We start from the raw sequence: 12,250 nt of genomic DNA on the forward strand, positions 1-12,250 counted from the left end.
TCCAAACCGTCCCTCTTGTATAATTTATCCTTACCGCTAAACATCCCCAGTGATTCAAAAAGTTAAATCCTTGCTTCCCGCACCAGTTCCCCAGCCACACATTCAAGTCCATTATCTCCCTGTTCCTGTCCTCTCCAGCCCGAGGAACTGGAAGCAAACCGGAGATAACCACTCTGGATGTCCTGCTTTTCAGCTGTCTTCCGACTTCTCCAACGTCCCGCTGTAGAATGTCCCTCCTCTTCTTCCCGATGTCATTTGTGCCGACATGCACCACGTCTGGCTCTTCACCCTTCGTCCTTGAGGATTTCCAGCACTCTGTCTGCGATGTCCTTAATCCTGGTACCAGGAAGGCAACACACCATCCTCAAATCCCACCTGTTGCCACAGAAACCCCTTTCAGTCCCTCTCACTATGGAGTCCTCTATTACCACGGCTCTGTGTGATGTCTGACTCCTTGGCTCTGCCTCCAATTTCTGATTGGCAGACCTGACCGCCTCTCGGACTAGCAGTGACGTCTGTCTCTACGGCTTCCAAGAGATTCAACCTGTTCCTGACAGGTACTTTCCCCGGGGTCTCTTGCACTTGTCTCATCTCTGCCTTCCTCATCGTCTTCTCCCTTCTACTCTCTTCTGGCATGCTCTGGTAATAACCTCGCTGTAGGTCCTGTCCAGAAAGATCTCGTTCTCTCGGATGAGCCTAAGGACATCTAGTTCTTTCTTCAGTGCTGCAATATGCTCTGTCACAAGCTGAACGTGTACACACTTTCCACAGTTATACAAGCCAGCTACACCAGAGTCCCTGACCTCCCACATCATGCACCCTCTTCAACTGTGGCGTAATCACTTCTCTCAACTTCTTTGTCGAAGACTCCTGAGCCAAAGACTCGCTCTTTTCTCAACAGAAACTTCCCTCGACCCCGTGTTTTGTTGCAAGTCTGTGGACTTTTAATTTAGGTTAGAGGAGGTGGGTGAGAGGGAGGCCCTACTGTGTAGGACCTGGGGCCGAGAACACACCTACTTAAATAACACTCACCCACCTTCCCAACAGCTTCTGCGCTCCGACTTCACTTCCGCCCAGCTCCCCCCGCTCTCTGCTGCTCCCTCATCTTAATGAGGGATATTCAGCCCAACCATGAAATTGGAAGAGCTTCTCATCCCTGGAGATCCCGCCTAATATTGTCGAGCAAGTGAGCAAAATTAGTCCGAAATAACTGATCAAACTTGGGGGTAATAAAAATGCCTGGGTATCGGAACCCTGCCCGTGACCACTTAAAAGGAGCCGAGGGCCACCTTCAACCTCTGGCACTTTCTTGAGGTTCCCCAAATGCACAGCTTCCGATTTTGCAAAGTTGATTTACATCCTGAAATAGCCCCAAATGAATTGATACATTGTATCAGACAGGGTACGGAGGTCAATCGGGTGCGATAAAAACAGAAGGGTGTCATCCGCAAACAATATAATCTTGTGTACCCTCGATCCCACTTCCGGAGCAGTTATGTGGACTTTTTGACGAAAGGCCTCTGCCAGCGGTTCTATCACCAAAGTAAACAACGGTGAAAGGGGGCAGCCTTGACGACTACCCCTACCAATCCTAAAGTTCCCAGACTTCACCCGTCAGTGATGACCGCAGCCAGCGCGTGGTGATATAAAACCTCCACCCAACTAGCAAAAACCCCACCTAGCCCAAACCGTTCTAAGACATATAACAAGTTAGGCCATTCCACCCGGTCAAATCTTCGAGGAGAAAGTGAGGACTGCAGATGCTGGAGATCAGAGCTGAAAATGTGTTGCTGGAAAAGCGCAGCAGGTCAGACAGCATCCAAGGAGCAGGAGAATCGACGTTTCAGGTATGAGCCCTTCTTCAGGATCACCCTCACCTTTACCTCCTTCCACCTATCGCATTTCCAACGCCCCTCACCCAAGTTCCTCCTCCCTACCTTTTATCTTAGCCTGCTGGGCACACTTTCCTCATTCCTGAAGAAGGGCTCATGCCTGAAATGTCGATTCTCCTGCTCCTTGGATGCTGCCTGACCTGCTGCGCTTTTCCAGCAACACATTTTCAGCACCCGGTCAAATGCTTTCTCTGTATCTAAAGAAATCACCAACCCCTGAATCGATCGTTGCTGACAAACTTGGACCATATTCAGAAACCTTCTAATATTATTAGAGGACCTACGGCCCATTATAAAACCTGTCTAGTCCTCTTAACAATATGGAGCAACACCTTTTCCAATCTCACCGCGAAGATCTCAGACAGAATCTTGAAATCTGAAGTTAACAGAGAGATAGGCCTGTATGAGGCTCAATCCTCAGGAATCTTCCCCTTTTAAGAATTAAGGAAATATTAGCTTCTCTTGAAGATGGTGGTAGGCATTCATGCATATAGGAGTGATTGTACATCTCCAACATCGGCGCTGACAGAATCCCTATAAATGCCTTATAAAACTCTCCAAGGAGACCATCAGAGCCAGGCGCTTTCCCACTCTGAAGTTGTCTAGCTGCCTCCTATATTTCCTGAACTGTTAAGGGAGCATTAAGGAGAGAGGCCTGTTCCAAGATTACCCGGGAGGTCCAGGCTCTTAAGAAAGGCCTCCATTTTAGCCCATCTGTCCTCGCAACATTCAGACTGATACAATTCAGAGTAAAAACTCCAAAAAGCCTCATTAATCCTTTTGGCATCATATGTAAGGACACCGGCGCTGTCTCTGATTGCAATAATGAATTGAAGAGCACACTTTTTCCAAGTCAGGTACACTGAATACTTCCCCGGCCTATCCCCATACTCGAACAGCCTTTGTCGAGCAAAAGCAAGTTATTTCTTTGTGGTTTGTGCAAGTATTGATTTCAAGGCAGCCTGGAGGGATGTGATCCACTGTAGCTTAGTCACCGAAGGCCTTGCAAAAATGTGCCACCTCGACGGCTTTCAACTGTGCCTCAAGTAGATGCTTCTGTTCCTCCTTCTGTCTTTCCGGCTAGCCGAATAGGAAGTAGTTAATCCCTTAGCAAAGGCCTTAGCTGTCTCCTATAGCATAGACAGACTACTAGCTGTGCCTGAGTTGAGAGTCAAGAATTCCTGAAACTCCTTCAAAACGTATTCCACAAATTTGGAATCCTTAAGGAGAAAAGGATCCAGACGCCAGCGTCGCAAACCTAGCCCCTCACTCTTGGCCTTAACTTCCAAATATAACGCCGCGTGATCAGAGATAGCTGTGTCCCAATCTTACAACCCATAACCAAATCAAGAAGGGCCGAGGCAGCCAGAAAGAGATAATCCTCGTGTGACATTTATGTGGGTTTGAAAAAAAGGTGAAGTCCCTGCCGGTAGGGTGAAGACATCTCCAAATGTCCACCAGCCCCAACTCCTCGCATGTCAGTCACCTGCTTGGCCTGCAAAGTTGGGGGCCCACGAGGCATCCTGTCCACTGTTGGATCCAAAAGACAATTGAAATCCCCTCTATAATAATGTGCCGTGTTCCAAAGGCAGTAGAGAAGGCGCTAATCAAAAAATTTGAGGAGATGCACCGAAGGACAATAGACATTTAAAATGTCATATTCCTCCCCATGTATCAGGGTTTTAAGTATCACAAACTGTCCCTGCTCATCTTTCACCTGCTCCAATAATGTGAACAGAAACTTTTTCTGGATAAGTACTGCCACTCCCCTACTTTTAGTAGTAAAAGGTGAAAAGAATACCTGGTCATAACTCCCCTGTTGTAGCTTCGGGTGTTCCTCATAGTCAAGATGGGTTTCCTGCAACAAAGCGATATCAAACCTCTTAAGGCTAGAAAGCACCTATTTCCTTTTAACAAGCGAATGACTTCCCTTGATGTTCCATGTGCACCATTTAACAAGACACTTAGCCATATCCCCTTTCAGAGACCCTTGAACCCATGGGAGGGAGAACCCTTCTTACAATGGGCAAGCACAAGTAAATAAAGACTCATAGAGTCGAAGATTTGTGTATACAAAAACTACTCTATCATAACTACAAACAACTATTACTACCAAAAAACTACAAAGAAAACCAACTATAAAACCTTGAAAGGAAGAATCTCTCCCCTGCCCATAGGGGGCACTCACCCTACCCATCCCCTCCTTCACAGCTCCTTCAAGCCCGGAGTGTGCCCCAGCCTTAGCAAAAAAAAGATGATCCTTAAATCAACAAAAAAAAGACAAAGTCACGATAAACACTCCACCCATCTCCGGCTTCATGCCACTCCTACTTGTGACTAAAAGTGAAAGAGAACAAACAAAAAAAAGGAGATAATAAAGGACATCCACAAAACTTCCCATAATGAAATGCAATTATTAAAAAAAGGAACAACATATTCTGAGTTTTTTTTTTAATTTATTCGGGAAGGAGAAAAAAAAGGACAAAACAGGGAAAGAAGGAAAAGAGGACGAACACTAACCATATTCTTCAGACCAATGCATATAGTTTAAAGTGTCTACAAAGTTTTTCACTTTGTCCGCTGAGTCAAATGTATAAACTGAGTCCTTGTGGCTGAAACGGAGCACTGCAGGGTACGGGATACCCAGGTTCCTCAGCCTCTTGTTAGCTTCATCGAAGATTTCCTCTTTCAAATTCAGCTGCCAAGAAGTCCTGCAAAAACATGATTTTTGACCCTTTGTGCAGCACTGCCTGTGGGTCTTTTCCCACTAATCTGAAAGCTTCTATTACTTTTTTGCTTGTCCTTGTATGAGTAGGACTGGACAGGAGCACTGCAACGGCCCAGACCTTTGCACTGCGACCCGATAGGCCTTTCCAATCTGCAGCCGGCTGGACTCGATCTGAAGGCCCAGGAATTGCGGTAGCCAGCTTTCAAAGAAGCTGACTGGCTGCCCACCTTCTTCACCCTCTGGGAACCTGACAATTCGCAGATTCATCCTCTGACCTCTATTTTCGAGGTCGTTGATCTGGTCTCGTAAGGCCCGCACTTATTGCTCCAGCACCTGAATCGGCTCAGATGAGGACTCCATCGTCGCTTACGAGGCCTTGGTTCAACCCTCCACCTCCACCAGCCGCTCCCCGAGGCCCTGGATCTCCCGTTCATGCTTCTGCAGCATGGACGTGATGGGTTGGACCTGGGAACGAATCTCCTCCAAGATCTTCTCAATCGCAGCCCCAACCTTCGAGGTAAGCCTCTCCATCTCCACCGCCAATTCCTGTGAGTCTGTCAGGTCCCTGGGAGATTCCGAAAAGGCTGCTGCTGCGGTCTCTGGTGTGCCCAGTGCTGCAGGGGAGTGTCCTCCCTGCTGCTGTTTGCTCGCTCCTTTTCCCTTAGGTATCCTTCCCACTCCCAAATATTAACAAATATGTGTTCTGTAAGGTTTTAAACTAATAATCCACATAAGTTGACTAGGGATGGCAAAAAAACCAATATGCTTTGGCTGTTAGGCAGAGCCGTCCACGACAGTTCCACAGAATCGCCGCCATCTTGCCAAGTCTGATTGCTCCCTCTTTAACATCTTGATTGCTTTATAACATTCTTAGCTGTTCTCCTTTTGCAATTACAATCATGTTCTATTTAAAATCGCCTTCTTGAGAGCTGCTACTGGCAAAATAATATTCAGAAATTTAAAGCCCTTGTGTTCACCTCACATGCGTGAAATCCCAGTTCAGCTGCACCTTAGATCTAAACATTTAGGCATGGAAATGACTATGATTTTGAGCACATTAACAGAATTCTTTCAACATAATTCCATTGCCATTTTGCAAATTGAAATATGGTCATAAAATTCAAATACATAACACTGCTGTTGATGACACTACTGAAGTTTTCCAATTACTACTGTCACTGCCCATGTGACACAACATGCTGACTATGCAGCTGTTGGATGCAGACTTGAATCCATGGTTTGGTTATAACATGGTGTGACTCATTGATTGATGTAATGCCCAGCTTTCAAAGCAGGACAACACAGGCTCATTGCAATAATTTGATTATAATTTGATTCTAACTCACAAAAGAACAAGCATTCAGCTAGAAGAGGGGGCCAGCATTATCACCCATTATGACCAGCCAATGCATTCATTATCAGTGAGTGCATGCCCATCAGCAGGACATACGAATAGGAGAAAGCTGTTCAGTTAACTAGGGCTGCCCTGTCATTCTTGATCATGGCTGATCATCTACTCAATATCACTTTCATGAACTCTCTCTATAACCCTGAACCTCACTGGTCTCCCAAAATCTATCGATTCATGTTTCAAACCCGTTCAATGACTGAGTTTCAACTACCTTCTGGGTTAAAGAATTCCAAAGCTTCATCATGCTCAGTGAAGAAATTCCCCTTCATCACAGTTTTAAATATCCTGCCCCTTATCCTGGGATTATGATTTCTGCTTCCAGAGGAAGCCACAAGAGGAAATATACTGTCCGTGTCCCCTATCAAGATAATTCCACCATCTGAGAGATTAATTTAATGAAGTTCAACTGCTCTCCTGTTAAGGTAAGTATAACCTTCCTTAGATAAGGAGATCATAATTGTATACAATATGGCTGGGTAAAGTCTCATCAAAGTTCTATACAATCACAGCAAAGCATCTTTAATATTGTACTCAAATACTGGTGAAATGAATGTCAACATACATTTAGTCTTCCTAATTGCTTGCTGCACCTGCAACTATACATTAATAAGTCATTGTCAAGGAACTCAGACCCCTTTGTACATCCGCACCTCCCAACCTCGCACTATTTAAGAAATATTCTACCTTTCCATTTTATCTAACAAAGTGAGTAAGTTCACATTTATTCACATTATTTTCCATCTGCCATGTTCTAGCCCGTTCACTTACCCTGTTAAAGTCCTTTTGAAGTCTCCTTGTATCCTCCTCACAAGTTACATTTCCACACAGTTTGGTATCATCTGTGAATCTGGAAATTTTGCAATTGGTCCTCGCATCACTTATTCACTAACTATTTGTTCATCAGTGCTCAGTTTGAGTTCCACCTGGCCACTCAGCTCAGACCTCATTGCAGCCTGAGTCCAATTATGAACAAAAAAAAGCTGAATTCCACGGATGAGGAGAGGGTAACTGTCCTTGACATCAAGGCAACATTTACATAAATGCAAACAAGCTCGAGCAAAATTGAAATCAATTGCAATCTGGGAAGACACTCAAATGGTTGAAATCTTACCTAGTACAAAAGAAGCTGATTATAAAGATATTTGAGATGTGCCAACAGCCCCTCGGGAATTAACATCCTCTGGAATGCCTTACCTACTGAGGGCTGTATGTGAATGTTTTAACTGAAGCAACCTCTGATATAAAGGGGAGGTATGGTGTGTATTTGTGTACATATGGTGCACTGTCACTTTAAGAGTCTGATCACATGACATAATAAAGACAAAAACATCCATTTTAGGCAGACAAACACTTCTCTCTGGAGTGAGTACCTCCTGAACAATGTTCTTGCTGTTTAACGCCTTGGCCTCCTGAACCTTCTTGAAACTGTCCATCTCCTACTGATCTTCCTGATACCCACATTATCATCAGCCTGGAGGTCATCATCAAAACACAGAAACCCATGTGGAACAGCTATATAAATGCTGGTCTACAAGATCATGTCAGAGACTGGGAATTCTGTGATGAGGCACTTTCTTTTGGACTTTTCAGAGCCTGTCCACAATCACAAGGTATAACTGGGGAGTGTGACCATATTCCCCATTTGCTTGGATGAGTGTCACCTACCAAACTCATCACTTTCACGATCAAGAGAAACAAGCACTACAGACTTATTAGAACTTGCAAAAGGGTAATTCATTTAGTAGGTGATTCAGCTCAGTTACTTATTCTCTGTAGGTCTTGCTAAGTTACATTCCCATTCTACCAAACCATTGCTGTGAAACAATGGAGTACCTTTAATGTTTCCCACTAAGAAATGTATTGCTGTCACTGGGTCAACATCTTGGAATTTCCTCCCCTATAGCCTTGTGATGAACCTATCACAGCTGGACTGCAGTAGCTCAAGAAGGCAGCACTTTTGCAGCTGCTGAAGGGAAATTAGGGATAGTCAATAAATGCTGGCCTTGTTAGCAACTCATGAATTTCCTTAGCAAATGTTTAAGTAAGAGCAATTCAATAATCATCCCTGGGAGCTATTGATAAAGGTATGTTCTAAATATAGTGGCTCTGTATTTAACTCAGAAATTTATAATTTCAGCTGGACTTGAATCTCAACAGGCCTTAAAAATAACTCCCTTAACTAGCGTATCATGTGTCAAGGCTATATTTCTTTTTTGAAATATAAACTGCGAAAAATGGAAATTAGAACACTGCTGTGTTACAGAAAATGTACCAAGTTATCTTCCTTAGCAACTTGAAGGTCAATAGTAGAACTGTGCCATGTTCACTCATTGGTTACACAGATCATGTACCTTTTAATTAGAATTCAAGTTGAAGATCAGAGGGTTATAGCTGCGAGACAGGCAGAAGGAATGACTGGCAATCATAAGCTTACCCAGAAAACTAACCTTTCTATTCACCCCTTAAACCTGAAAGTATAGAAGATGAGATCGTGAAAGGACAGCAAGTAACCAGGATAAAATGATGGATGGTCGAGAATTCCTTTACAAACTGGAAAGGAAGGTACTGAGGGTAGAATTGACATTCATAGGCTTAAGTATTTCCAATGTAACAATGTTACATTCAGAATGATCTAAGTTGCATGGGAAGCCCATTTATTGGAGTTCATAAGAATGAGTGCAAGAAAAGAACTCACAAGGAAATAACCATCCCTGGGAGCTACGACTGCAAGTATAGTGGCTCTGTACTTAAATCAGTTCTGTGTTTCAGAAAATGTACCAAGTTGTCTTCTTTAGCAACGTGAACTCAGTGAGCAAACTGCAGTGTTAACTACACCTATGAGGTCAAAGATAAACATGACTGTGACTGCAGAAGTAATGAGAAAGGAACATGATAGCTAAGAAGGATTTTTGTTGAACGGAAATGTAAACCCTTTTCTTTAAATAATACAACTAATTTCATAAATATATTAAAGGATACTGAATGTATTCAAATTGTTCAGAAGGAAATAGATTTACCTCCAGAGTGTGAATTGAAAGCCAGGTTTCTAGTAAATACGATAAGTAGAATGTAATACCCTTCTGTTGCACAAAGGCATTCAGAGTATGATAGTATATGAATCAATGACAGTAGTAGTTGTTCAAAAATTATCCGTCGATGGAATTGGCTTTCTCCTAGGTAATTACGAGTGAAGATTATAGAAAGTCATAGAAAATCCAAGTGAAGTTAAATGAACGGAACAGTTGCAATGGAATCATACCTGGAACTTAGAACATGATTGTGGTTGTTGGGGGTCAGTCATCTCAGATCCAGAACATGTCTGCAGGAGTCCATCAGGATAGCGTCCTAGATCTGATCATCTGCAGCTGCTTCAGCAATGACCTTCCTTCATCATAAGGTCAGAAGTAGGGATGTTCGCCGAAGATGGTGCAATGTGCAGTACCATTCAAGTGACAGTACAGATGCAGGAAAGTGAAGAGATGAATGATAATCGAAGTGTGATAGGAAAGGTTGAAAATACATGCAGAAGAATGCAACAGAAATTAGACCAGAGTAATGAATGATGATAAAATGTCAAAGATATAGGTTTAGATTAGATTAGATTAGATTACATTACAGTATGGAAACAGGCCCTTCGGCCCAACAAGTCCACACCGACCCGCCGAAGCGCAACCCACCCATACCCCGACATTTACCCCTATACCTAACACTACGGGCAATTTAGCATGGCCAATTCACCTGACCTGCACATCTTTGGACTGTGGGAGGAAACCGGAGCACCCGGAGGAAACCCACGCAGACACGGGGAGAACGTGCAAACTCCACACAGTCAGTCGCCTGAGTCGGGAATTGAACCCGGGTCTCTGGCGCTGCGAGGCAGCAGTGCTAACCACTGTGCCACCGTGCCGCCCACAAGGTTCTTTATCTGAATGCATGAAGTATTTGTAAAAAGACAGATGAGTTGATGGCACAAATATAAATAAATGAATTGACTTAATACCTGTTACAGAGATTTGGTTGCAGGGCAACTGGGACTGGGAACACAGTGTTCAAGGGAGTTCAATGCTCTAGTAAAAGCAGCAAAAAGGAAAATAGATGGGGTAGCACTGTTAAGAAAGGATCCTTTCTGTGGGTAAATGATAAATATTCATGTAGGTACAATAGATCATGATTGGTTTGGGTGGAAATAAGGAATAACAAAGGAGATAAATCATGGGGAGTAGCCATTTATAGGAGTTGTTTTGCTGCAGGACAATATTGACTGGACAAATCAGATGGGAAAGGGTAACACAGAAGACAAATTTGTAGAGCAATACGTTGTAGAACCCACCCAGGAACAGGCTATTTCACACCTAGTTTGACAGATAGGAATGTGAGATGATGCGGATGACTAAGAAACCTTGTAGTTAAGTATCTTCCATGGGCTCGGGATCACAACAGGAAAGAAGTTAAAATTCATTTTGACAGACAGCAGTCCTCAAGTTAAATAGGAGTAATTACAGAGTTATGAAGGAAGTGTTGTCCATAGTAGGCTGAGAAAATATACAGAGACGAAATTCAGTGGTTCAGCAGTGACAAACATTTAAGTGAGTATTTCATAATACTCAGAAAAAAAATTGAGTCAAAAAGAACTCTATTGAAATGATGGTTAATCAAGACGGTCAAGCAGAAAACTCCAGGCAAAAAACTAAGACATATAAAGCTGCAAAAACTAATAGTAAACGACCAGATTGGGAATTTTATTAGCATCCAGCAGCAGATGACTAAAAATCTCAGAAAGAGAAAGAAAATTTATTATGAACATAAATTGGCAAGTAAAAGAAAACCAAATAGAAAGAGCTTCTATGGTATATAAAATGATAGTAGTTAATTAAGTGTAGACCTTATGAGGATCTACACTTAGTGAAACTGCAGATAATTTAAACCAATATTTTGTACTGGTCTTCAAGGTGGAGGATACTCAAAGATAACAGCTAAAAGATAACATATAAGGAGGGTGCTAACGAGAGAAAAGATCAAACAACAATCATTATTACAATGGACAAAGTACTTGACAGGCTAATAGCCCAAAAGGCAGACAGGACTTGATGACCTGAATCCATGAGCTCTACAGGAAGCAGCTGCAGAGACAGTGCAGGCATTGGTTGAAATATTTCAATAGATACCAGGAGTGTTCCGGTGGGTTGGCAAATGGCTAATGTGATGCCCCTCTTCAAGAAGGAAGGGAGAAAGAAAGCAGGAAACTATATGCCAATTAGCCTACCATTTTCCATTGAAAAGATACTAGAATCCATTATTGAGGAAACAGCAGAATATTTTTAAAAAGTTTAACACAGTCTAACAGAGTCGACATGGTTTTGTGAAAGGGGAATCATATTTGATGAATGAGCTAGAGTTCTTTGAGGTCATAACAAGTAGAGTTCATAAAAGGGAACTGATGGATGTACCTTAGGTTTAAAAGTGTGAATAAAGAACTCTCCTTCTTTAAGCTTAACCTCTACATCGCTGAAGCCAGACACCAACTCAAAGACATGTCCTCCTACCGCCCCCTCAACCATGACCTCACCCCCCATCACCAAACCATCATCTCTCAGACTACACAGAAGCTCATCACCTCAGAAGATCTCCCACCTACAGCTTCCAACCTCATAGTCCGGGAACCCCGCACTGCCCAATTCTACCTCCTTCCCAAGATCCACAAGCCTGACCACCCTGGCCGACCCATTGTCTCAGCATGCTCCTGTCCCATTGAACTCATCTCTACCTATCTCAACGCTGTCCTATCGACCCTAGTCCAGGAAATCCCCACATACGTTTGAGACACCACCCACACTCTCCATCTCATCCAAGACTTCCATTTCCCCGGCCCCCAATGCCTCATCTTCACCATAGATATCCAATCCCTCTACACCTCCGTCCGCCATGACCACGGACTCCAAGCCCTCCGTTTCTTCCCCTCTCGACGTCCCCAACAGTACCCTTCCACTGACACTCTCATTCGTTTGGCCGAACTGGTCCTCACTCTTAACAATTTCTCTTCGAATCCTCCCACTTCCTCCAGACCAAAGGGGTACCCATGGGCACCCATATGGGCCCCAGCTATACCTGGCTCTTTGTTGGCCACGTAGAACAGTCCATCTTCCATTGTTACACCAGCACCACTCCCCACATCTTCCTCCGCTACATTGATGACTGCATTGGCGCCATCTCGTGTTCCCG

At 43.6% G+C, this 12,250-nt stretch overlaps 1 protein-coding gene across 1 annotated transcript in view; it reads right to left on the minus strand.

Annotated features, from left to right (window-relative positions):
- Positions 1-12,250, minus strand: part of lrrc72 (leucine rich repeat containing 72) — a 73,649-nt gene that overhangs the window by 42,342 nt on the left and 19,057 nt on the right. The window contains exon 3 of the mRNA XM_087987107.1: positions 3,694-3,750. The gene's annotated coding sequence lies outside the window, so the exon portion shown is untranslated. The remainder of the gene's footprint in view (positions 1-3,693; positions 3,751-12,250) is intronic.

Source organism: Chiloscyllium plagiosum, unplaced genomic scaffold, assembly GCF_037043375.1.
Source record: "Chiloscyllium plagiosum isolate Xiang-an unplaced genomic scaffold, Cpla_swu_hap1 HiC_scaffold_5, whole genome shotgun sequence".
Taxonomy (NCBI): Eukaryota; Metazoa; Chordata; class Chondrichthyes; order Orectolobiformes; family Hemiscylliidae; genus Chiloscyllium; species Chiloscyllium plagiosum.